At 46.0% G+C, this 27577-nt stretch overlaps 1 long non-coding RNA gene across 1 annotated transcript in view; it reads left to right on the forward strand.

The window, feature by feature from the left end:
- The window catches only part of LOC115415748 (uncharacterized), a 33531-nt gene extending 12501 nt beyond the window's left edge, over positions 1-21030 (forward strand). The window contains exon 3 of the long non-coding RNA XR_003934865.1: positions 20940-21030. This is a non-coding gene — a long non-coding RNA (uncharacterized LOC115415748). The remainder of the gene's footprint in view (positions 1-20939) is intronic.
- Positions 21031-27577: the final 6547 nt, after the last annotated feature.

The following is a 27577-nucleotide window of genomic DNA, read 5'->3' on the forward strand; positions in this document are numbered from 1 at the left end:
GTGGCAAATAAATTCTCATGACTTTCAATAAACTAATTGGTCATACACTGTGTTTCAATCCCTGCCTCAGAATATTGTACATTTTGCTTCCCCACCCTGTGTGTGTGTGTATATATATATATATATATATATATATATATATATATATATACATATATATATACACACACACACACACATATATATATATGTATATATATATATATATATATATATGTATATATATATATATATATATATATATATATATATAAAATTGTTTGCCATCTGTAAATGTCATCTTATTATTATTTATTAGGGGGCCAAGCCCGCGGGGACTGGGGGACGCGTATGCCAGTTCCAGCGGTGCTGTGGAACCCTATTGTTTTTGTATGGATTTTTATTCATCATCATCATCATCAATATTATTATTTTATTCTTCCGTTGATAAAACTGTTACTGCAGCCTAAACCATACATGGTACAGTGGTGCAATTTGGAGGGTTGGTCCAGACCCCTGCAGGGACCTCAGACGCAAAAATGCACATATATTCACAAGCAGGGGGCGCTATAATCAAGGACAATGCGTTTTGGCCTATAACTCCCACACCGTATGTCGCACATTCAAAAACCTTATATCCTCAGATTCCCTGAATAGTACTGAATCAAGTGAGCTAGGCCACGCCCATTTCCGCCATGACTTTTTTCCCCGCAAAATGGCAAAAACTGAAAAACCTACTTTTTCGAACTCCGACTTGGGAGTTTGTCCGATCTGCATGAATTTTGGCACATACACTCTTCTCATAAGCCTGATCCAAAGTTATCACAAGAATTTTTTTTGGTCGAAAAATGCGCAAATAATTAAAGAACAAATTTCTGTAGCTAGCTGAAAAAATGCTAACTCTTACATATCTCAGTCAAAGTAAAAGCTATCAACACCAGATCTTAGATCCTTGGTTGTCATGTGACTGTGAGGGTATGAGCCGAATTTGGTGAATGTTGGCCACTAGGGGGCACTGCAAATATGAAAAATTTATATCTCCTAAACGGCAACACCGATTTCTATGAAATTTGGTGGGTATGATGAAGGGCCCTTCCTGAGGCCATATCTTGAAGATGGGTGTGGCTTAACAATGTGGGCGTGGCTTATTACAAGTTAAACAACAAACATTTCCTACAGCTGAACTGTTCTGCTGAGGGCTGTGAAATTTCTATGGACCCTATAGAATAGGACACAGATCTACCAGAGCAAAAACTGTGGATGTGCTCCACTAGGTGGCGCTATAACGGACAAATACGCGTTTTTGCCTCTAACTTCCACATTTTAAATGACACATTCATAAACTTTACATCTTTGTATTCCTTGGATAGAGGTGAGTCTTCTGACATAGGCCACGCCCACTTCCACTGCATATTTTTCTTTCTAAGTTGCTACATATCGAAAACATACTTTTTCAAACTCCGATGAGGGTTTAAGCCCCATTGGCTTCAAACTTTGCACAGACAATCTCCAGAGGCTTCTGATCTAAAGTTATTACAATCAGTTTGCTGCTGTAAAAAATGCGCTAGTGATAAATGTACAAATTTTTTTGCTAGCGAAAAAACACATATTGTTGCATATCTTTGTCAAAATAAATGCTATCCACATTAAACTTAAGATACTTGTTTTAAAGGTCAACCAGAAGCTCTGTACCAAGTTTGGCGAAAATCGGACAATAGGTGGCGCTATAAGCAGAGAAAAACCAAGTCACAAAAAAGTTGGTCCGATTCACACGAAATTCGGTGAGCATGATGTGGGGTCACTCCTGAGACCAGCTGTAAAGTTTGGTAATGATTGGTCAATGTGGGTGTAATTTATTACAACAAATCCCAGTCCCACACATTCCTCCTTTTGCATTCCTAATGCATTGGTCCCATTCCAGTGAATGCAGGGAATCCGGCTCCAACTGTTCCTGCAGCCTAAAGCGTACATGGTAGAGCGCTGACATTTGGAGGGTTGGTCCAGACCCCTGCACGGAACTGAGACGCAAACAATTATATATGTCCACCAGCAGGGGGCCATAGAACCAAGGCATATGCATTTTGGTCTATAACTCCCACACTGCATATCACACATTAAAAAACCTCATATCCTCAGATTCCCTGAATAGGGTTGAATCACATGGGCGTGGTCAGGCAGATTTGGGGGATGACTTTTAAACCGGCAAAAATGCGAAAACTGGAAAACCTACTTTTTCAAACTCCTACTTGGGATTTGGTCCAATCTTCTTGAATCTTAGCATGTACGCTCTTCCCATCGACATGATACTAAGTTATCAATAGAATTTTGTTCGGTCAAAAAATTTGAAAATTATTGATGAATAAATTTCTGTAGCTAGCGAAAAAAATGTTAACTATTACATATCTCGGACAAATTAAATGCTATCAACACCAAATAGTAGGTACTTGGTTAACATGTCACTGTGAGGGTATGAGCCAAATTTGATGAATGTTAGCCTCTATTGGGTGCTGCTAATATGTGAATTTTTTATCTCTGTAAAGCCTTTACAGATTTCAACGAAATTTGGTGAGTATGATGTGAGGTCACTCCTGAGACCAGCTGTAAAGTTTAGTAATGATTGGTCTACGTGAGTGTAATCTATTCCAACTAATCCCAGTCCCACACATTCCTCCTTCCACTCTACTGGTGCATTTGTCCCATTCCAGTGAATACAGCGGCTCAGACGGTGGAATACTAACTCCAACTGTAAACCCTTATGAACGGGGCCCAGCCTCCACCAGCTCAGCCCCAGACCCACGTCCTTCGAGGACGACTTCCGTGGGCTCTGTGGGGCCTGGGGTCCGAGTGGGCGGGGAGGCTTGGCCCCCGTTCATAACTGCTCGCAGTTCTAGTTTTTTTTTAATTCTTTATTTGGAAAAGTACATGTTACAAAACTTCTGTTACAGCCATAGTTCAATTTCTACACATCAAATGAAGATTTTTTCCAAGATTTTTTGTCATATAAAGAATGCATAAAATAAAAGAAAAAAAGAAAAGAAAAAAAGAAAAGTGGGCTGGAGGAGAGGGCTTACTCCACTACTTCATTGATAAGACAAGACTCTATAAGGTGTGAATGTTTACATCACTCTAAACAGAAATGTTTCACATATAAGTATTCACATCACTGATGCATTCATTTCACATCCATTACAAATTTAACATAGTTTGTCCATTTTGACCAAATAGTGAAAACAGATTCCTTTTGACCCTTAAAACCAAATGTCAACTTCTCCAGAATGTAATTGTCCTGTCCCATGTCCATCCATTCTTCAGTTGTGGGTGCTTCAGTCTTTAACCATTTTCTCCTGATAGTTTTTTACTCGCTGCCAAAAGCATTAACAACAGTTTTTTATCTTTCGGAGTCCAGTTCTCACATGAAATATCTCCTAAGTGTAGGGCTTCACATTTACAAGGAATTTTTTCAGTTAAAATGTGATTTAAATGTTCACACAGCTGTTCCCAAAATGGTTTGATGACTGGACAACTCCAGAAAATATGACAGTGCTGGCGTTCTTTGTCCCACAGAGTGTCCAACAGGTGTCTCCACTGCCCTCATGTTTTTTCTGGGCTGGAGTTACAAAAAATCTAACAATACTTTTCCAACAGAATTCCCTCCAGTTGTTGGAGCTTGAGGTCATCCATTGTAGTTTGAGGATCTTTTCCCATCTGTCCGCTGGTAGAACTAGGTTTCCTTCTTCTCCCACTTCTTTCCAATGTGGTCTGTGTCAGCCTTCATAGACAGCAGAACACCGCTGGAGAACCTGGAAACAGCTTTGGTGCATGGGTCTGATTTAAACAGGGATAAAAACATATTAAAGAAATTAAGACCAGCTGATTCCCAGGTATCTCGTAGATTCTGGTGAAAATAAGATCTAACCTGCAGATACCTGCAGAAGTCCTCCTTTTCCAACCCATGAGATCTCTTAAGTTCTTCAAAACTCTGAAACACCCCTGTGTGCATGAATGAGTCATCTGTGGTCAGTCCTTTCCTGATCCACCTTTTGAATCTCCCATCACTCTGGTTTGGTTTAAATGCTGAGTCAAAGCCGCACCACCTGAGTATTTTGATCTGGTTATCTATTTGACAGATTTTAATTATCTTTTTCCAGGAATCCAGCATTGTGTGTAACATTGAATCACCTGGTACCTTTAACTCATTTTGTAATTCTTTATCCATAAACACAGACATTATAGGTATTCCTTCCACTGATGTACCTTCTATGTCCTCCCACCTGCTTTGTATGACAGAAAGCACAAACACATTAAAGGTCTTAGCCGTGCTGCCAGATAATATTCCTTTAGATTGGGAAGACCCAGACCACCTTTTCCTTTTTCAACTGCAGAACTTTGTAGCTTACTCTAGCCTTTTTCCCATGCCAAATATATTGCGATATTAATCTGTCCCACTCTACAAATTGCCTGATATTAGTATTGATAGACACCGAAATAAATACAACAAGCGTGGAAGAAAGTTAATTCTGACTGACTCTGTTCTGGAATATAAATGTAAATAGGGGATCACATTCCACCTTTGTATCTCTGCATTTAGCTTTGTTGTTAGGGGGCCACAGTTCGCCTCAGAAGTCCTGGAAAACTCTTTGGTTAGTATGACACCTAAATATTTGACAGATTCAGCTTCCCAATTCCATCTGTACAAATTCCTGATTTCATTTGGTGGGCTGTAGTTTAGTGTGAAGACCTGGGTTTTGTTAATATTAATCTTGTAACCTGACACTGAACCATATTCCTTGATCATTTTCATAAATTTTGTTAAGGTTTGCGTTGGGTTGGTTAAGGTTAACAGCAAATCATCCACAAATAAGGACAGTTTTCGTTGACCAGATGCCATCTGAACTCCTGTAATGTCAGGACTCTGCCCTATCCATTGACTTAACGGCTCTATAAAAAAGATGAAGAAGAGTGGCGAGACTGTTAGGACAGATAGTACGAGTACTGGACCCAGATGCAAGACCCTCAGACAGGAGTACAGTTAAAAGGGATTTATTAGTAATAGTCAGAGTAACAGGTTCACACAGAATGGAAATGAATATATCTTCAGCTGGACTGAGTTGGGGAATTGTCTCGGCTTCGGATCTTAAGTGAACCACGTTACGGCCCAGGTCGGGAGCACACGAGGGGAACCCGACTAGGAGATAGCAAAGGAGAATCAGAGGGCAAACCAGGTCATACACGGGCAGACAATCAGACAGGCAAACGTACATAGGGTCAGGCAGGCTCACGTACCGATAGTCCAGGCAGGGGTCAAAACCAGGAAAAGGCACCAAGGCGGAGGAACAGACAGGGGTCAGGCGTATTCTCGGGTGTGATGGACAAACCAGGTCGAAGGCAGACGAGCAGGCAGACGAGGAACAGGCAGAGTCGGAGGTCGATGGGCAAAACAGGTCACAACAGGCAGGCAGGATCAAAAAACGCTGGTAAGTTATCACACCAAGGGTTGAAAACGAACTGGCAACGAACAGGGGAAAACACAGGGTTTAAATACACAAGAGGGCGGGAAGACAATTGGACACAGGTGGAGACAATCAGGGAGGAGTCAGGTAATCAGGGAAAAGGTGAACACAAAGAGGAAGTAAAGACACCAGACAAGACACATGAGGGAAACTAACAAAATAAAACAGGAAACAACACACAAGACAGACAAAACAAGTAAAAGTCCAGGGACTGATATGACAGAACCCCCCCCCCTCAAGGGACGGCTCCAGACGGCCCAGGAACCTCAGGATGACGATGATGGAAATCCCTGATGAGCTCCGGGTCCAGGATGAAGGACGCAGGGACCCAGGACCGCTCTTCTGGTCCGTACCCCTCCCAATCCACCAGGTACTGGAATCCTCTTCCACGGCGGCGGGCCGCTAGGAGACGTCGTACTGAGTACACCGGGTCACCATCGATGAGCCGAGGCGGCGGTGGGGGCGGAGTGGGGGGTACCAGCCGGCTTTCCCTCGCAGGCTTGACTTGACTAACATGAAACGTGGGATGGATCTTCATGGTTCGGGGCAGCCTTAAACAGACTGAAACAGGATTAATAACCTTTGATATGGGAAATGGGCCAACAAACCTGGGCGCCAGCTTGCGGTTCTCCACCCTTAATGGGAGATGACGTGTGGATAGCCATACCCGCTGGTCCTGCTGATAGGCCGGCGCCGGGGTCCTGCGGCGGTCCGCCATGGTCTTATAGTAACCGACCGACTTTAATAAAGCCTGTCTGGCCCGCATCCAGGTCCTCCTACAACGTCTGATGAGGGCCTGGGCAGAGGGAACGCTGACCTCTCTCTCCGAAGATGCAAACAGGGGCGGTTGATATCCATACACGATATGGAATGGAGACAAACCAGATGAGGCACAGGGTAGCGAGTTATGTGCGAACTCAACCCAAACCAGCTGACGGCTCCAGGAGGCCGGGTTATGAGAAGCCAGCACACGCAGACCGGTCTCCAAGATCTGGTTGACCCTCTCAGTTTGACCATTGCTCTGTGGGTGATATCCAGAGGAGAGACTGACAGATGCCCCTATGAGGGCACAAAAAGCCCGCCAGAAGCGGGCCACAAACTGTGGACCCCTATCAGACACCACATCTTTAGGGAAGCCATGTAGTCTACACACATTAAATAACAGGGCCTCAGCCGTTTCCTTAGCAGAAGGGAGTTTAGACATGGCGACAAAATGAACCATCTTAGAAAACCTATCCACAATAGTGAGTACAGTGGTGTTACCGTCTGAGGGGGGTAGACCCGTCACGAAGTCCAGGGAGATATCTGACCATGGCCTCTTAGGAACTGGTAGGGGATGTAGCTGACCCGCAGGAGCTGCGTGGGATGGCTTACAGGATGCACAGGTGGGACACGCGGCCACATATTCCGCCACCTCCTTATCCATCCCGGACCACCAGAACCGCTGTTTAATGATGAACATCGTGCGTCTAACACCTGGGTGGCATGCCATCCTGGACGTGTGAGCCCACTGGATCACCTGCGGACGGAGACAAACAGGAACAAACAGCCGACCCGGCGGCACCCCCTCCGGGACGTCACAGTCCTTAAGAGCCTCATTAACAGACTTCTCAATGGCCCATTGAAAAGCCCCCACTACACAGGACTCCGGTAAAATAGTCTCAGGTTCTAGGACAGAGTCAGTGGCAGAAAACATTCTGGACAGGGCGTCCGGTTTGCCATTCTTAGAGCCCGGCCGATAAGACAGGGAAAAATTAAAACGGGTGAAAAACAGAGCCTACCTGGCCTGCCTGGAGTTGAGACGTTTAGCAGAACGCAGGTATTCCAGGTTTTTATGGTCAGTCCAAACCAGGAATGGGACCTCTGTGCCCTCCAACCAATGCCTCCATTCCTCTAGCGCCACCTTGATTGCCAACAGCTCTCGGTTCCCGATGTTGTAGTTCCTTTCCGCTTGAGACAGCCTCCGTGACAGGAAAGCACAGGGGTGAAGTTTATTGTCCTTCCGGGACTTCTGTGAGATGACCGCTCCCACCCCCACATCGGAAGCATCCACCTCCACCACAAACTGCAGGGCTGGATAGGATCGGTGCTGATTGAAAGCCTCCTTAAGGCGACCAAACCCCTCCTCGGCTTCGGGGCTCCAACTGAAAACAGTCTTAGGGGAGGTGAGACAGTGCAAGGGGGCAGCCACATTGCTGAACCCCCAAATGAATTTACGATAAAAGTTAGCAAATCCCAGAAACCTCTGTACCTCTTTACGAGATGTGGGTGTGGGCCAGTCCCTGACGGCGCTGACCTTCTCTGGATCCATCTGGACACTCCCCTCACCAATGATGAACCCAAGAAAGGAGACAGAGGACCGGTGGAATTCACACTTCTTGGCTTTAACATACAGTTGGTTCTCGAGTAGTTTCTTCAGGACTTGACGGACATGCCGGACATGAGACCTCTCATCAGGGGAGAAAATCAACATGTCATCCAGATAGACAAAAACGAACAGGTTAAGCATATCACGGAGGACGTCATTCACAAGGGCCTGAAAGACAGCAGGAGCATTAGTCAAACCAAAAGGCATTACCAGGTATTCATAATGTCCGCTGGGAGTGTTAAATGCGGTCTTCCACTCGTCTCCCTCTCTTATTCTCACCAGGTGATATGCGTTTCTGAGGTCCAGCTTGGTGAAGATCCGGGCTCCATGCAGGAGCTCAAAAGCAGATGACATCAGAGGTAATGGGTATCGGTTACGGATTGTAATTTCGTTGAGTCCTCTGTAATCAATACAGGGTCTAAGGGTCTTATCCTTTTTATCTACGAAGAAAAACCCCGCCCCTGCAGGGGACGAGGATGGTCTGATTAACCCTGCTGCCAGTGACTCATCAATATACTTTTGCATTGTGGCGGTCTCAGGACCCGACAGGGAATATAACCTCCCTCTAGGGGGACAGGTTCCAGGCCGGAGGTCTATGGCGCAGTCGTAGGGTCTGTGTGGGGGTAAGGATGTAGCCCGGGTCTTACTAAACACCAGTTTCAGGTCATGATAATGTTCTGGTATTTTACTGAGGGCCGGGAAATCCGCCTCGTCCACCTTAAAGGACTGGACAGAGGCCACGGTGGTGTGGGGAAACTGGGCTTCTGGCTCAGACTGAATACCTCCCACTAGACAAGAGGCGCACCCCTCCCCCCATGCCCGGACCTTCCCTGTGCTCCAGTCCATACAGGGGTTGTGACGCTGGAGCCAGGGGAAACCTAAAATAAGGGGGTGAGCCTCAGACTGGTACACATGGAAGGACAGGGATTCTGAGTGTCCGTCAGGGAACCGGACAGTCACAGGTTGGGTGCGCTGGGTGATACGGCAAATTAACCTGTCATCTAGAGCCTTAGCCTCCAGTAGTCTTTCAAGGGGCGTCAGACCGAGTCCCAGCTTCAGGGCGAGGCTGATGTCCATAAGATTGGCGTCTGAACCGGAGTCTATTAACACGGGGTGCTGTAATGACAGGGAGGTAGAACTGAGAAGAATCATAGGTTGCAGACGAGAAGAATCGGAAACACACACAGTTCGGCTAATTAATCTGTCCTCACCTGTGGCAGACTTGTTCTTGCTGGGACAGTTAGCGACCCGATGACCCTCTTGACCACAGTAGAGGCAGAGCCCTGCCACAAGACGGCGCCGATGTTCCTCCGCAGAGAGACGGGTGCGACCCAGCTGCATGGTCTCCTCCTTTGGACTGTCTTCTGCCTCAGTAACCGGGAATGGAAGACTTGCCGTCGGATTGCCTTCAGCCACCTGGGACGACGGACGGGACCGTGCAGGTTCCGCATTCCAGAAGGTCATCTGGTCGGAGGTCTGGATGGCAGCCTCGGTGACCTCCTCCAGGGTCCTTAGCTCCTGACGGAGCGCCATCTCGCGTCTGATGGATCGAGTGAGACCCGACTGAAAGGCAGTTATTAAGGCTTTCTCGTTCCACTCAGACTCCACCGCCAGAGAACGGAACTCACACACATACTGCCTAATGGTTCGCTCCCCCTGCCTCAGTCTCATAAGCTGTAAGGCAGCCTGCGGTCCTCGAACGGGGTGATCATACACACGTTTAAGTTCAGCACATAATCTGGAATAGGAGGCGAGCCACTGGGGATTCCTTTTCCAACAAGGCGTTGAAATAACTCAGGGGAGGGCCCTCCAATAAACTAGCCACGTACGCTATTTTAGCAGAGTCACTGGAAAAAACGCCGTGGCTGAGCCTCTATGATTAACTGAATCTGAGAGAAGAAATTCCTACAAGTCTCTGGGTTACCTGAGTACTTGTTCGGCGGAGGGATATTAGGTTCGTCCAGGGCTCGGGCGGACGAAGCAGGAGGCACAGATTCAGCTGACTGGACCGGTGCCGAAGTCTGAGTTAGGGAGGACTGGGCGATCTGGGCTGAGAGCTGGTTCATCTTGTCAAGGAGGCTTTGTAAGATCTGCTCGTGCCCCCCTAAACGCTGCCCCTGCAACCGGATTGCCTCCCGGACCTGGTCAAGGCCTGCTGGGTCCATATCTGGCCAGTTCGTACTGTTAGGACAGATAGTACGAGTACTGGACCCAGATGCAAGACCCTCAGACAGGAGTACAGTTAAAAGGGATTTATTAGTAATAGTCAGAGTAACAGGTTCACACAGAATGGAAATGAATATATCTTCAGCTGGACTGAGTTGGGGAATCGTCTCGGCTTCGGATCTTAAGTGAACCACGTTACGGCCCAGGTCGGGAGCACACGAGGGGAACCAGACTAGGAGAGAGCAAAGGAGAGTCAGAGGGCAAACCAGGTCATACACGGGCAGACAATCAGACAGGCAAACGTACATAGGGTCAGGCAGGCTCACGTACCAATAGTCCAGGCAGGGGTCAAAACCAGGAAAAGGCACCAAGGCGGAGGAACAGACAGGGGTCAGGCGTATTCTCGGGTGTGATGGACAAACCAGGTCGAAGGCAGACGAGCAGGCAGACGAGGAACAGGCAGAGTCGGAGGTCGAAGGGCAAAACAGGTCACAACAGGCAGGCAGGATCAAAAAACGCTGGTAAGTTATCACACCAAAGGTAGAAAACGAACTGGCAACGAACAGGGGAAAACACAGGGTTTAAATACACAAGAGGGCGGGAAGACAATTGGACACAGGTGGAGACAATCAGGGAGGAGGCAGGTAATCAGGGAAAAGGTGAACACAAAGAGGAAGTAAAGACACCAGACAAGACACATGAGGGAAACTAACAAAATAAAACAGTAAACAACACACAAGACAGACAAAACAAGTAAAAGTCCAGGGACTGATATGACAGAGACACAACACCCCTGTCTTGTACCTCTTTCCAAAATAAATGAATCAGATAAGTCTGCGTTCATCTTTATCCTAGCTGAAGGTTTCTTGTACAATGCTGCAATTACGTCAATTAGTGTCTGATGAAATCCAAATTTAGACATTACTGTAAATAAACAGGACCACCTGACCGAGTCAAACGCCTTCTCTGCGTCTAAACTCAATACAAGGGTCTGTGTTTTCTGTTGCACTACATGATTGATAATATGCAGTGTTTTTCTGATGTCCTGAGTCTGTCTCTGTTTAATGAATCCTGTTTGGTCCATATGTATTATCTCTGGGAGTAGTTTTTCAAGTCTCTGTGAAATTATGGTTGTAAATAGTTTATAATCAATATTTAGAACACTCACTGGATGATAATTTCCATAATTCAACTTATCCTTCCCTTCTTTAGGAATTACTGAAATGATAGCCTCTCTCCATGAGGGGGGGATTGATTTCTTTTCCAGTACGTCATTAAACGCTCTTAATAACGTAGGGACGAACTGGTCTTGCAATTCTTACCACTCAGAGGGAAAGCCGTCCGTTCCCGGGATTTACCACCTTTTAGCTTTCTTAGAGCCAATCTTAATTCTTCTTCCGTTATCTCTGATATTAACTGTTTGTTTTGCTGAAACTGTAGGGAGAGAAAAGTGAGAGAGGAAGGTATCTGTGTGATGCTCATAGCTCAGTTTGGGTTGAGAGTACAGGGTCTGATCAAAATGTTGAAAACATTTATGGATAATTCCCATTTCTGATTCAGTCCTGTTTGTAAGTGTGTATTAGTGTGTTTGTATTTTGTGAATAGATCTATCTGCTTGTTGCTTTCGTAGTTTGAATGCTAGGAGTTTCAGAGATTTCCCGCCTGCTTCGTAGAATTTCTGTTTCGTAAAGAGAAGTTTCTTTTGTATATCTTGCGTGTTTAATTCATCCAATTCTCTTTTTAGGATCTTGATTTTAGTTTTAGTTGCCTCTTGGAGGGTTTTGGAATGTTCTTTTTGAAGTTTCCTTAATTCCTCTTCTAAGCTTTTTAATTTTAGTTGTCTGTTTTTCTTTTCATTGGAGAAAATGGCTATTAATTTCCCTCTAATCACTGATTTCAGAGCGTCCCAAAGTATTGGGAACCCCACCTCTCCGTTGTCATTCTCTTCCAAGTACCTCTTGATTTCTTTCTTCATCTTATCTTTAATACTTGTACTCTTAAGTAAATTTGTATTTAGCCTCCAGAGAGTAGATCTACTTTGCTTTGTCAGAAGGAGAGAAATATAGATTGGGCTGTGATCTGAGATGGTGCTTGGGCCAATTTCACAGTTTTCTATTCTATGTACATCATTTTTAAACATAAAAAAATAATCTATTCGAAAGTATACATTGTAGGTTGAGGAGTAATGCATATAGTCCTGACTGGTTGGGTTTAAATCCTTCCAAACATCCACTATTCCCATTTCATCTATCATATTTCTAATTCTTTTACTGTAATTTTGTATTAGATTTTCCATTAGACGAATCCAGTTTTGGATTTAGTCTAATATTAAAATCCCCAGCACAAATCATTATCCCTTGACTTTTTGTTGTTGCCAATTCGAATATAAATTTATAGAAGGACCAGTCACTACCAGGTGGAGCATAGACATTAAAGAGACTTATCAGGACACCATTAATTTTACCTGTAATTAAAACAAATCTACTTTCCTTATCTTTATGTTCAGAGATGTGCTCATATTGCAAGGCACTTGATATTAAGATCGCCACCCCTCTGCGCCTCCCCAAGTTATGGGAAGAAAAATATACAGATTTAAACCCCATCTTATTTAAGTTAACATGTTCAGAATCATCCAGGTGGGATTCCTGCAGCATTGCTATTTGAACCTTATCTTTGTGTAATTTAGACAAAATTTTCCATCTCTTTATCGGGTTGTGTATTCTGTTTATATTAAATGAAACCCCCTTTTGTCACAAAGGGGAAATGAGAGGACTCAAATGCATGGAACTGAAGGGAAAAAATAACAAGTTTATTTAACAAAAATGAAAACAACACAACGAAAACCTAACACAAAAGCTAAATCAGAGTCCATAGAAGAAAACAACAACATACAAAACCTGAAACTGAGTCCGTAGATGAATATGGAAAAAATGTCCAGGCTATGGAAAGGAATGAGGAGAAATGGACCAGCGCTGCATGGCTGCAAACCTAATCCTTAAATAGGCCAGATGTAATTGGCTGCAGCCACGCAGCGCCAGCAGGTGAGTCTGATGATGATAATGATGATTATGAGAAGGAGGAGCTGAGGGTCACACAGGCACAGACCATGACCAAAAGGGAGGAGCAAAGAGTCACACAGGCACAGATCCTGACACCTTTATCTGTGTCTTCTCCATCTAAGTAATGCGATCCTCCATTTCACAAATGAGATTGGAGAGCCCTCTCCTGCCCGTTGAAACTGAGAAAACATGAACAAATGAAACTAGAACATGCATAAATCAGGAACAGTGTAGAACAAGTTAAACTTCCTAGGCAGGGGTCTGGTAACTAGACCCTTTAAAGCTTCTAAGTTGCAGCCAAAAGGGACAATCCTCCTAACCCTAGTATGGAGGGCCCTTATTGTTGACAGCCGCCCGGATGGAGAAAAACCCAACAAACCTTATTATGATTCCATCGTCCTTAACTCAGCCCTTTGTAGACTTGTCTCTGAGAAGTAAAACCAAGGGGGAAAAAAACAGGAAATCTTTGTTCTCAAGTAAATGGTGCTGATGTTCTCCTGAATGCCCGGAGCCTCTCTCTGGGGTTTTCTCCTCTCCTTTCTGTCACCTCCCCTCTTTCCTGTTCCAGGACAGCTGTTCTACCTGCTCCTTCAGGGACTGTGGAGATCTGATAACTTTTACTTTGTAGCCTTTTTAGCTAGGTCCTCCGTAGCTTCTTCTAAGGTGTTGTAGATTCTGGAGCCTTCTTTGTATCTCACCCGGAGCCTCGCTGGGAAGAGGGTCTGGAACGGGACCCCGTTCTCTTTTAGGGCCCTCCGAACCTCTGTGTATTCGCTTTCTGAGGATAGCTGGTGGATAGTCATGGTCTAGATTTATTCGTTTTTCATGCCAAACAAATCCCTTAATTTGCCATGCCTTGCTCAGTAGTGATTCTTTCATTTTGAAGCTCCAGAATCTCACCACTGTTGACCGCGGTGGTGCGTTCTCCGGCGGCTGTGGTCCGAGTGCCCGGTGTGCTCGTTCGATCTGCAGGTCTGCCGGGTTCCCATCCAGTCTGAGCCCCGCTCTCAGTAAAGACTCCACAAAGTTAATCATGGACTCCGAGTCCTTCTCCGACCCCTCTGGAACACCGTAAATCCTGACATTCTTTCGCCTAGATCAGCTCTCCAGGTCCATTAGCTTATCCTCCAATATCACGTGTAGCTTTAGGAGTCCTGCTATCACTTCCTCCGTGTTTTGAGTTCTTTCTTCGTTTTTCTCCAACTGCTCCTCTAATTCGTTAATTCTTGTGTTTGCTTTTCCAATTTCCTCTTTGATAGCCTTTAGCTGCTCCTTGTTCTCCTGACTGAATCCTCTCACTTCATCCAGTAACAGTTCTAAGCTAGCCATCTCTTCTTCATTCACTCATTAGCTTGTCACTGCAGAGCGTTAGCTTTAGTTTTCGTCTCCGTGTAACTTTTTTCTTTTCTTTCCCTGAGTGTTAAATAAATCTTAGGGCATCTTCAGCCGATATACCCCCTCTATGCACTTATCAAGATATTATATTACTTAACTGAATGGGAGTATTTCGTTAATTTCTTTGGTTTTCATGGGAGCATCTTTACCGAGCTGCCATCTCTATGGTGTTCCGACCGGAAGCCAAATGTCATCTTATTTAGCGATAGCTTGATGCAGTCAACATGAATAATCCAACAGTGTTCCTGTCATTTTAATGCCGTTCCACTCATATTTTAAACCAGTTTCATATGATGACTTGATATTGTGAACACTCACATCTGTGCTGTTTCTTCATTCTGTTGTACAGATTTTTGCTGTTAAATGTAGGATCATTATTGTATTGATCAAATGTGTTGTATGAGGCTTGTGAAATACTCTTCAGAGAGATGGGGGGGTTATGTAATCTGTTATTATATACATGTGCTTTCTTTCCCAGTGTGTGAGGGTATGTGAATGTGGTAAATGAATATTTAAACAGACCTGCAGTGTTCCAGTCAGGTGGATGAGTTCAGTAGATCTGTGGATGTTCAGAGTCCAAGCAGTGACATGAGTCTGTTTGAGTTCATGAATGCACACTGATTGCTCTGTTTTAGGCACAGTAGAATGATGAAACAGCAGATGAAACAGAACAAACATGAGGAAACAGCAGATGCAACAGAACAAACGTGGAGTTCAGAGCATATTTGGACCGTCCTTCCACTCAGGCAGCCTGGGCTCTAAACAGGAAGTGCATGTCTGACAGTGGTGTAAGAGGAGCTTCTCAGCGCAGGAGGAAACACCGCTAGCTGTCCTTGAGTTTTGCAGATTGTGATATGAGCGGTGGGAGGCAGATTGGGCTTGTGCAGCCTTATAGTGTTGGCCACGGCCCAGGGGAAGGATCACGTATCACACTAATGAATTGCATCGGAGATGACCCCGTTGGCGGCGCTGCCTCCTGTGAGCACACATACTGGATGGATCTACGGTGTTTCCTGTAGGCATGGGGCTAATTGGCAGATGGATGGCTAAACTGCACTTCTTCACTGCAGACAAAAGCTAAAAAAAACCACTGTGTTGTCAACGAGTGCAGCTCGTCCTCGCCTCCGTTTATGTTCCAGTGTCACAGGAGTTTATTGTATGTGTTTGTTTTACCCCACAGGGGACAGCACGACCCTCAAAAGGATTGGACTGGATGTGAAACAACAAAACAGTTCTGAACTTTATCTGGGGGTGTATTAGCAAAGATAACATGGATAGAAGCTCATGTGTCACAGAAATGCAGATGTGTAAACACCTGAAGGCCAGAGCCGCTGAAAACATTCAGCTTCATGAAGCTTATCATTAGTCGGGTTTGTCCGCTTTCAACCCGCATGTGCAGAAGGTTTCACACCGATCCCAAAGAATAAATATGTGCTTTTATTCACTGGAGGGACAATGGTCTGCTTTTAGGTTTTCAAAATTATACTGAAGTGTGTTGTGCATTATGTCCACAGTATGGTCTGGCAATCCATGTACTGACAGTAAATAAGACACAAAAAGGATGAAACATGCACTAAAAGATGACAATTACACAGAAGATAGGAACAAACAGAAAGAAAAAGTACAATGACACAAAAAGACCAAACAGTTAAAGACAGAAGCAGAAAACAGAGCATGACACAGATAAACACGAACGTGGACCAGATGTGTAGGTAGGTCCACATGTGGAGCAGATGTGTAGGTAGGTCCACATGTGGAGCAGATGTGTAGGTAGGTCCACATATGGAGCAGATGTGTAGGTAGGTCCACATATGGAGCAGATGTGTAGGTAGGTCCACATGTGGAGCAGATGTGTAGGTAGGTCCCCATGTGGAGCAGATGTGTAGGTAGGTCCGTACGTGGAGCAGATGTGTAGGTAGGTCCACATGTGGAGCAGATGTGTAGGTAGGTCCGTACGTGAAGCAGATGTGTAGGTAGGTCCACATGTGGAGCAGATGTGTAGGTAGGTCCACATATGGAGCAGATGTGTAGGTAGGTCCACATGTGGAGCAGATGTGTAGGTAGGTCCACATGTGGAGCAGATGTGTAGGTAGGTCCGTACGTGAAGCAGATGTGTAGGTAGGTCCACATGTGGAGCAGATGTGTAGGTAGGTCCACATATGGAGCAGATGTGTAGGTAGGTCCACATATGGAGCAGATGTGTAGGTAGGTCCACATGTGGAGCAGATGTGTAGGTAGGTCCACATGTGGAGCAGATGTGTAGGTAGGTCCGTACGTGGAGCAGATGTGTAGGTAGGTCCACATGTGGAGCAGATGTGTAGGTAGGTCCGTACGTGGAGCAGATGTGTAGGTAGGTCCACATATGGAGCAGATGTGTAGGTAGGTCCGTACGTGAAGCAGATGTGTAGGTAGTTTGCTGGCTCATATATATAACCTCCTCCTATATACACATGACAAACCCTTGTGTCCATCATGTGGTTCTGTGAGGTTCCTAACCCTTGGCTGTTTGTGGTTCTATGAGGTTCAGAACCCTTGGCTGTTTGTGGTTCTATGAGGTTCCGGTGTGGTTGTTTCCTGTGACCTCAGCCTGGTTTCTTCAACACTATTAAATTCTCAGACCTCCTTTAGATGGAGCCTACAGAGCTAATGGACTGTACCGTGCATCCCCCAGGGCTGTGTTTTTATTTTTCTTCATAGAGCAGATGTTTCTCTTCTTCTGGGTCATTAATTTGCTTCATTAAAATCTTCTCACAGAACTTGGCTCTATGTTCTGTTCAACACTTCCACATCACAGTTGGAAACACTTTCAAACTCTTCGTTTTTGTTTTTCTTTTTTTTTTTGCTGCTCAGCTGGTCTGATCTGCTCCAGACCTGGTGATCCACTCCATCCTTTAGTTTGTCCCAGACTATCACCCACCCACAGCCTGGCATCACTCCACTGACCCACACTGGCCCATACACTGACCCACATGCTGACCTACACGCTGGCCCACACACTTGCCCACAGTAATTACACTACTGTGACACATGTGTTTGTTGTTGTTGTGTTTGTAGTCAGTGTCATTATGGTTTTCCACATTTGTTTTTTGACTCGGGGGTTTAGTTTGTTCCCACTCTCACTTACAACATGTTTTATTTTTATTCATTCTTTCATTCTTTAAAGATACAATTACTTGAATACAGTTTGTGTGGAATGAGGTTTCAAGTGCTTGAATAATTCTGGCCTGGGGAGCGTGGATTTTTAAAAAGAATACTCAACGGTTCAAATGCTCACACCTTCCTGGGACTGAAACGCATTTCTGTCAATCAGTGACATCACAACTTTCTAGTCACTGTCCTCAGTCAGTAGGGTTAGGGTTACGGTCAGTCCGTGAGACCCACAACACAACCATCCTGATAGCCCAGGATGATGTGCTTTATGGTAACCATGGCAACAACAGCAAATAGGCATGGTCAGGGTTAGGGTTAGGGTTAGGGTTAGAGTTAGAGTTAGAGTTATGGGTTAGGGGTAGGCTGAGAAGGGCCACTACTGCAGCCGAAAGGTGACACCTAACCCCTAACCCTAACCCCTAGCCTCTAACCCTAACCCCAACCTCTAATTCTAACCCCAACCCCTAACCCTAACCCCTAACCCCTAACCCCAGTAAACAGCTGTAGTCAGATGTGTGTGAACCCACTCTACAGAAGTCATTTGCTGTTGTTGTTGTTTTCAGTGTTCTTACAGAATGTTTTATTCATTTCCTGGTTTGTTGATGAAGTTAATCAAAGGAGAGCAGGGACTCGAACTCCTCATGTTTTATGGATCAAACACACAATTGTCTGTGTGTTTTTCTACTAATTAGTGGAGTGGCTGTCATTGGCTGATGGATGCTGGGTCCCTATTGGCTAAACCCAGCAGGGGTTCAGTTCTTTTAGGTCAGAGGCTGTTCACAGGTTTATCATCATAACCCTAACCCTAAAATCCTAACTCTAACCCTAACCCATCCCATATGTAGTTGTGTGGTTTGTGTCTTATTGCTCCTCATTGTTTTCATCTTGGATCATTTCTGTGTGATTTACATCTACGAGTACACACAGACAGGAGGTTTTCTGTTATTATTCCATCTGTTTAGGTTGAAATCTGTCTGGATGTTTTGAAAGCTTGAAAAATATCAGTAATAAATAATTTTCCTCAAATGCATTGAAAGTAATTCAACAAAGCTGTTCTGAAAATGTAAGGTTTAAGAAAGTACAAGTCAAAGGCTGGCAGATAAAGAAATACTCCTGTAGATATTTGGAAAGTCGACTGAAGTATACTGATAAAGTATTTGTATACAGACAGCAGAGTGGGGAAGGAAATGGCATCAGCTGATGCTGTTTTGGTCTGAACAAAAATAGATGCTCCATATTTCGTTCCAATCTTCAACAGTGTGGGATGTTTTATGAATGTAGGGCACACGGTGTTTGAACACAGTCATTCTGTTCACACCATTAACCCTAACCCTAACCCTTAACCGAAACCCTAACCCTAAATCTAAGCCTGAACCCTAAACCCTAACCCTAAATTTAAGCCTAAACCCTAACCCTAACCCTAACCCTAAATTTAAGCCTAAACCCTAACCCTAACCCTAAATTTAAGCCTAAACCCTAACCCTAACCCTAAATTTAAGCCTAAACCCTAACCCTAACCCAACGCTAGCCTGCATTGTTCTGTTCAAATATGAATCATTTCAGTCATATTCCACAGATGGACAAAGGCTGTTCAACAGATGTGTTTATGTGGAAGTTAAACTATAGGTCTGATGGACAGTGGAGTGGACCACATATGTTTATGTGATGGACAGTGGAGTGGACCACATGTCTTTATGTGGTGGACAGTGGAGTGGACCACATGTCTTTATGTGATGGACAGTGGAGTGGACCACATGTGTTTATGTGATGGACAGTGGAGTGGACCACGTCTTTATGTGGTGGACAGTGGAGTGGACCACATGTCTTTATGTGGTGGACAGTGGAGTGGACCACATATGTTTATGTGATGGACAGTGGAGTGGACCACATGTCTTTATGTGATGGACAGTGGAGTGGACCACATGTCTTTATGCGGTGGACAGTGGAGTGGACCACATGTGTTTATGTGGTGGACAGTGGAGTGGACCACATGTGTTTATGTGATGGACAGTGGAGTGGACCACATGTGTTTATGTGGTGGACAGTGGAGTGGACCACATGTGTTTATGTGATGGACAGTGGAGTGGACCACATATGTTTATGTGATGGACAGTGGAGTGGACCACATATGTTTATGTGATGGACAGTGGAGTGGACCACATATGTTTATGTGATGGACAGTGGAGTGGACCACATATGTTTATGTGGTGGACAGTGGAGTGGACCACATGTGTTTATGTGATGGACAGTGGAGTGGACCACATGTCTTTATGTGATGGACAGTGGAGTGGACCACATATGTTTATGTGATGGACAGTGGAGTGGACCACATCTGTTTATGTGATGGACAGTGGAGTGGACCAGAGCGGAGCACAGTGCTGGACGCTCCATTTCTGCTCCCGTGGAAACAGAAAGTGTTGACAGTGGAGTGGGTGGGTTCTGAGTGCAGCATCAGTTGGAATCAGTCAGCTGACACCGCCTCCATCACACACATCCACACACAAGTAGGTCAGGCAACAAAGCTGGAGGTGAAAACCGCCTGTTTCAATAAAGAACCAATCCAATAAAAACAGCCTGGCACGCAGTTGGTCATGGAGTGCACATATTTGAACTGAGCCTCAGTGTTTGAGCACGAACGCTGGTGTTAGCTGGAGAGGAGGGGCTTGCATAACAGACCACACCCCCACATGGTGTCAGCTGGAGAGGAGGGGTCTGACATAACACTGGGTTCACTGGGACTGTTTAAAGGTTTATACCTGTATAGAAACAGGAAAAGTTAGACCATACCCCCACACCGACCACAGGGTCACACCTGTGCGTAAGACCACACCCCCACGCTGACCACAGGGTCACACCTGTGTGTCACTGCTGACCCAAACATGTCTCAGTTCTTGGTCTTCACAGGTTCATTCAGGTGCAGATGTGACCCACAGTGGGTCTGCTCTAGATCTGACACCCTGACCATGAAAACAGGACTGAGGGACAAATATGGAGCAAACCCTAAACCCTGACCCTAACCCTAACCCTAACCCAAACCCTGACTCTAACCCTAACCCAAACCCTGACCCTAACCCTAAACCCTGACCCTAACCCAAACCCTGACCCTAACCTAAACCCTGACCCTAACCCTGACCCTAAAGGGTTAGGGTAAGAGGTCTATGTGTGGTCTACAGGAGTAAAATGAAAAAAAAACAAACCCGGATGCATGTGTGACCCCCCTTCTCAGTGTCAGTGTGGGTTGGTCTGTTCCTCATTAGTGCCTGGTGTTTCTGTGTCAGAGCTGACGCTGTGTTGTCCTCTTCTGTTCTGCAGCGCCTCTGTTTCTGTTCCTGTCTGCGTGGGAGTGGGAGAAGTGGAGGCTGTGATCAGTCAACCTGTGGCACAGAGACAGCACCCAGAAGGTAAGAAACACCACAGCATGTGCCCCCCAACACCAAAGCATGCCCCCCCCCACTGCACAAATAGGCAGCATGCCCCCCCCACCCTCTCAACTGCACAAACAGCCAGCATGCCCCCTCCCCCACCACCACTGCACAAACAGGCAGCATGGCCCCCGGTCCGGTTGGACCTGGGCTGTGGATGTGTCCATGCTACCCTAGAACCTCGTTTGTCCTTTTCCAGTCTGATAACTCTGGACCAGATGTTCTGATGTCCTTCCTGTTTGGTGTTTGGGTGGACGGTAGAACCTCTTGCATCAACCTTGACCTTTTGTTTTCAAGGTCAAATCAGGGTTGTCATCCAATTTGGATGACAGTGTTGACCCCCCCCCAGGGTTAGGGTTAGTGTTAGGGTCAGGGTTAACCTTAACCCTAACCCTGACCCTAACCTGGGCAGAACCGGTCCATACCTCCATGTCTTAGACCATATGAAGCCTGTTCTCCTGGACGTGCTTCAGCTTCATTTATCACATGTCAGAACAGGAACACACATCTGAGTGCAGAGGGTTAATGAGGACTTTGGAATGTTTTCAGGACTCTGAGCTGAAGACCGTAAAGACAGTTTCGTCTTAGCACTGCTTTCTGCCGTACTTAAGGAGAGAAAATCTCTCTGGCTTGTTCATATTTCCTTAAATCGGTCACACTTGTCTTGGGAAGCCTTAAGCTGACCTTTGGCGTGTGGGGAGGTGAGCCCCCCCCCCCCCCCCCATGAAAAAGGATGAATCAGTGCAAAGGAGTGAAGGATATCTGCTGTCGTTCATGAGTCAAAGCTGAGTCCAAACTTTAGGTGGAAAGGAAGGAGACTCAAACAGTTAGGGTTAGACCAAACCCTAACCCTCATCAGCAGGTGTTGTTGTGAAAATGTACTACTGAGTACTCAGGGAACATAGTATAAACACATCCATGGTCTTCAGTGGTGCTGCAGTCTAATTCTGGGAATACTGTGTGTGTGTGTGTGTGTGTGTGTGTGTGTGTGTGTGTGTGTGTGTGTGTGTGTGTGTGTTCGTCTGCCAGGCTTGTGTGTGGGAGTATGTGGGACGCATCTGACACACACTGATAAGAGCCGAGCTGGCAAATCCACAGACACTCTGAGACGCTGAGAGAAGGAGCAGGCAGTTGTTTGTGAAGGGGTTATGTACAAGAACAATGAACACAGAATGGAAGAGTGTGTAGAACTGTTCTGTATCCAGAGGCTCGTTAGTGCTAATGGATCTGAGGGAGATGACCAACAACTGGAGGCTGATCTGACCACACAGCACCTGAAACACACCCCAACAGTCCACGTGTGAGCAGAGTGGTGTATGTGAACAGCAGAGTGGTGGAGGTTTAGCACTGGACAGCGCTATGTCTACTAGTGTCACATGAACAGGTTCAGCACTGGACAGCGCTGTGGCCACCAGCGTCTGATGAACAGGTTCAGCACTGGACAGTGCTGTGGCCACCAGTGTCACATGAACAGGTTCAGGACTGGACAGCACTATGTCTACCAGTGCCACATGAACAGGCTCAGCACTGGACAGCGCTGTGGCCACCAGCGTCACATGAACAGGTTCAGGACTGGACAGCACTATGTCTACCAGTGCCACATGAACAGGTTCAGCACTGGACAGCGCTGTGGCCACCAGTGTCACATGAACAGGTTCAGCACTGGACAGCGCTGTGGCCACCAGTGTCACATGAACAGGTTCAGCACTGGACAGCGCTGTGGCCACCAGCGTCTGATGAACAGGTTCAGCACTGGACAGCGCCATCACAGCTCTGTCTTACTCACAGGCAGTAGACGGCCATATTGATTTTCTTCCAGATAAGGCTTCAACACTTCAGTAGCACGCACATGTGCATCCTCAGAATTGCCAGTTTGCAGAAACAGGTTGCCTGTATGTGTGGGAACGGCCTAGCTGTATTTTGTGGAGCTCACTGTGTCCTCTCAAGCTTCTAAATCTTATGGCTCAGACCGGCTTTGTACTGACTTTCGGGAACACACAAATACATGCGGCCTGAACAGAAAAAAATAGTTTGCTACCGACACATCCCTAATTCCACTGACTGCTCAGCTGTGCACTTGCTGCATGTCCAGTATCTGCTACAGAAAAGTCTGTCAGTATGTTAGGTTTCTACAGCTACATGAAGAGTCTGTGATGCAACAAGACTAGAAGCATCTGATTGAATGTCCAATTCTTGTTCACTGTATTCTGTTATTAAATGAATTGTAGTGATGTTTCCTTCCAGGACAATGTGCTTTGCGTTGCTCCTGGTTGGAATCAGTTTGAGATCACTGTGTCAGTGGCTCCTCATGCTTTGACAGTTGTCTCCACTGGGACAGACAAACAGGTTAGCTGTGGCTTTACTGCTTTGGCTTTGGAAGATAATCCCACAAACATGACTGGGATTGGTCCAAGAGTTTAGCCCCTCCCATGTACGAGACCAGCTGCATGCATGTCATTTGTGTGTTCTGCCTGGCTTCTTACCTACAGAGTCCGTCTGAAAGCAGAGCAGAGCACGACATGTCCGAGTCACTGTGGAGGAGGAGGGAAAACAGGTCAAAGGTCACTGATGTCAGCACACTAACCCTGTGTGTGTTTGTGTGTGTGTGTGTGCGCACAGGAGTGTGCATGTGTGTGAGTGTGTGTTTGTGTGTTGACAGGCTTCAGCAGTGCAAGTGTTTTAAAACTCAGGGCTCTATCTATAGTCTCAGTCATAGGTATTCATGCTGACACACACACCACACCACACACACACACACACACACACACAGCTGGGTATGTCCTTGAATGTCCTAAGTCCTGGTGGAACCTGTAATTTCCATTTTACACTTGTGACATTTGGCTTATGTCTGTTCCAGTTACAGCCACTGAATGAACAATGGACTGGGTGTGTTCAAGGACAGTCCAGTGGACACAGTAAAGTCCAGTGGACACAGTTAAGTCCAGTGGACACAGTAAAGTCCAGTGGACACAGTTAAGTCCAGTGGACACAGTTAAGTCCAGTGGACACAGTAAGGTAGATCCAACAGTCCAAAAGTACAGTAATTGTTTGACCCAGTTTTGTAAAATGTGTTCAGGGTTAGGGTGTGTGTGTCCAGTGTGTGTTGTCCTTTAGGGTTAGGGTTAGGGTGTGTGTGTCCAGTGTATGTTGTCCTTTAGGGTTAGGGTTTAGGGTTAGGGTTAGGGTGTGTGTGTGTCCGGTGTATGTTGTCCTTAGGGTTAGGGTTAGGGTTAGGGTGTGTGTGTCCAGTGTGTGTTGTCCTTTAGGGTTAGGGTTATGGTTAGGGTGTGTGTGTCCAGTGTATGTTGTCCTTTAGGGGTTAGGGTTAGGGTGTGTGTGTCCAGTGTGTGTTGTCCTTTAGGGTTAGGGTTTAGGGTTAGGGTTAGGGTGTGTGTGTCCGGTGTATGTTGTCCTTTAGGGTTAGGGTTAGGGTTAGGGTGTGTGTGTCCAGTGTGTGTTGTCCTTTAGGGTTAGGGTTAGGGTTAGGGTGTGTGTGTCCAGTGTATGTTGTCCTTTAGGGTTAGGGTTAGGGTTAGGGTGTGTGTGTCCAGTGTGTGTTGTCCTTTAGGGTTAGGGTTAGGGTGTGTGTGTCCAGTGTATGTTGTCCTTTAGGGTTAGGGTTAGGGTTAGGGTGTGTGTGTCCAGTGTATGTGTCCTTTAGGGTTAGGGTTAGGGTTAGGGTGTGTGTGTCCAGTGTATGTTGTCCTTTAGGGTTAGGGTTAGGTTAGGGTGTGTGTGTCCAGTGTATGTTGTCCTTTAGGGTTAGGGTTTAGGGTTAGGGTTAGGGTGTGTGTGTGTCCGGTGTATGTTGTCCTTTAGGGTTAGGGTTAGGGTTAGGGTGTGTGTGTGTGTGTGTGTTGTCCTTTAGGGTTAGGGTTATGGTTAGGGTGTGTGTGTCCAGTGTATGTTGTCCTTTAGGGTTAGGGTTAGGGTGTGTGTGTCCAGTGTGTGTTGTCCTTTAGGGTTAGGGTTAGGGTTAGGGTTAGGGTGTGTGTGTCCGGTGTATGTTGTCCTTTAGGGTTAGGGTTAGGGTTAGGGTGTGTGTGTCCAGTGTGTGTTGTCCTTTAGGTTAGGGTTAGGGTTAGGGTGTGTGTGTGTCCAGTGTATGTTGTCCTTTAGGGTTAGGGTTAGGGTTAGGGTGTGTGTGTCCAGTGTGTGTTGGCCTTTAGGGTTAGGGTTAGGGGGTGTGTGTCCAGTGTATGTTGTCCTTTAGGGTTAGGGTTAGGGTTAGGGTGTGTGTGTCCAGTGTATGTTGTCCTTTAGGGTTAGGGTTAGGGTATGTGTGTCCAGTGTATGTTGTCCTTTAGGGTTAGGGTTAGGGTGTTAGGGTTAGGGTTAGGGTGTGTGTGTCCAGTGTGTGTTGTCCTTTAGGGTTAGGGTTAGGGTTTAGGGTTAGGGTTAGGGTGTGTGGTCCAGTGTATGTTGTCCTTTAGGGTTAGGGTTAGGGTTTAGGGTTAGGGTGTGTGTGTCCAGTGTATGTTGTCCTTTAGGGTTAGGGTTAGGGTGTGTGTGTCCAGTGTATGTTTGTCCTTTAGGGTAGGGTTAGGGTTTAGGGTTAGGGTGTGTGTGCCCAGTGTATGTTGCCTTTAGGGTTAGGGTTAGGGTTAGGGTGTTTGTGTCCAGGTATGTTGTCCTTTAGGGTTAGGGTTAGGGTTTAGGGTTAGGGTGTGTGTGTCCAGTGTATGTTGTCCTTTAGGGTTAGGTTAGGGTGTGTGTGTCCAGTGTATGTGTCCTTTAGGGTTTAGGGTTTAGGGTTAGGGTGTGTGTGTCCAGTGTATGTGTTCCTTTAGGGTTAGGGTTAGGGTTTAGGGTTAGGGTTTAGGGTGTGTGTGTCCAGTGTATGTTGTCCTTTAGGGTTAGGGTTAGGGTGTATGAGGGGGTTAGGGTTAGGGTGTATGTGTCCAGTGTATGTTGTCCTTTAGGGTTAGGGTTAGGGTTAGGGTGGTGTGTCCAGTGTATGTTGTCCTTTAGGGTTAGGGTTAGGGTTTAGGGTTAGGGTGTGTGTGTGCAGTGTATGTTGTCCTTTAGGGTTAGGGTTAGGGTTTAGGGTTAGGGTGTGTGTGTCCAGTGTATGTTGTCCTTTAGGGTTAGGGTAGGGTTAGGGTTTAGGGGTAGGGTTAGGGTGTGTGTGTCCAGTTGTATGTTGTCCTTGTAGGGTTAGGGTTAGGGTTTAGGGTTACGGTGTGTGTGTCCAGTGTATGTTGTCCTTTAGGGTAAGGGTAGGATTAGGGTTTAGGGTTAGGGTGTGTGTGTCCAGTGTATGTTTTCCTTTAGGGTTAGGGTTAGGGTTAGGGTGTGTGTGTCCAGTGTGTGTTGTCCTTTAGGGTTAGGGTGTGTGTGTCCAGTGTATGTTGTCCTTTAGGTTAGGGTTAGGGTTAGGGTGTGTGTGTCCAGTGTATGTTGTCCTTTAGGGTTAGGGTTAGGGTTAGGGTTAGGGTGTGTGTGTCCAGTGTATGTTGTCCTTTAGGGTTAGGGTTAGGGTGTGTGTGTCCAGTGTGTGTTGTCCTTTAGGGTTAGGGTTAGGGTTAGGGTTAGGTTAGGGTGTGGTGTGTCCAGTGGTGTGTTGTCCTTTAGGGTCTAGGGTGTGTGTGTCCAGTGTGTGTTGTCCTTTAGGGTTAGGGTTAGGGTGTGTGTCCAGTGTATGTTGTCCTTTAGGGTTAGGGTTAGGGTGTGTGTGTCCAGTGTATGTTGTCCTTTTGGGTTAGGGTTGGGGTATGTGTGTCCAGTGTATGTTGTCCTTTAGGGTTAGGGTTTAGGGTTAGGTTAGGGTGTGTGTTGTCAGTGTATGTTGTCCTTTAGGGTTAGGGTTAGGGTTTAGGGTTAGAGTTTAGGGTGGTGTGTGTCCAGTGTATGTGTCCTTAGGGTTAGGGTTAGGGTTAGGGTTTGTGTGTCCAGTGTATGTTGTCCTGTAGGGTTAGGGTTAGGGTTAGGGTTAGGGTTAGGGTTGTGTGTGTCAAGTGTATGTTGTCCTTTAGGGTTAGGGTAGGGTGTGTGTGTCCAGTGTATGTTGTCCTTTAGGGTTAGGGTTAGGGTGTGTGGTCCAGTGTATGTTGTCCTTTAGGGTTAGGGGTTTAGGGTTAGGGTTAGGGTGTGTGTGTCCAGTGTATGTTTGTCCTTTAGGGTTAGGGTTAGGGTGTGTGGTCCAGTGTACTGTGTCCTTAGGGTTAGGTTTAGGGTATGTGTGTCCAGTGTATGTTGTCCTTTAGGGTTAGGGTTTAGGGTTAGGGTTAGGGTGTGTGTGTCCAGTGTATGTTGTCCTTTAGGGTTAGGGTGTAGGTTAGGGTTAGGGTTAGGTTAGGGTTTGTGTGTCCAGTGTATGTTGTCCTTTAGGGTTAGGGTTAGGGTGTGTGTGTCCATGTATTTTGTCCTTTAGGGTTAGGGTTTAGGGTTAGGGTTAGGGTGTGTTGTCCAGTGTATGTTGTCCTTTAGGGTTAGGGTTAGGGTTTAGGGTTAGGGTTAGGGTGTGTGTGTCCAGTGTCTGTTGTCCTTTAGGGTTAGGGTTAGGGTGTGTGTGTCCAGTGTATGTTG

This window comes from Sphaeramia orbicularis, unplaced genomic scaffold (assembly GCF_902148855.1).
Source record: "Sphaeramia orbicularis unplaced genomic scaffold, fSphaOr1.1, whole genome shotgun sequence".
Taxonomy (NCBI): Eukaryota; Metazoa; Chordata; class Actinopteri; order Kurtiformes; family Apogonidae; genus Sphaeramia; species Sphaeramia orbicularis.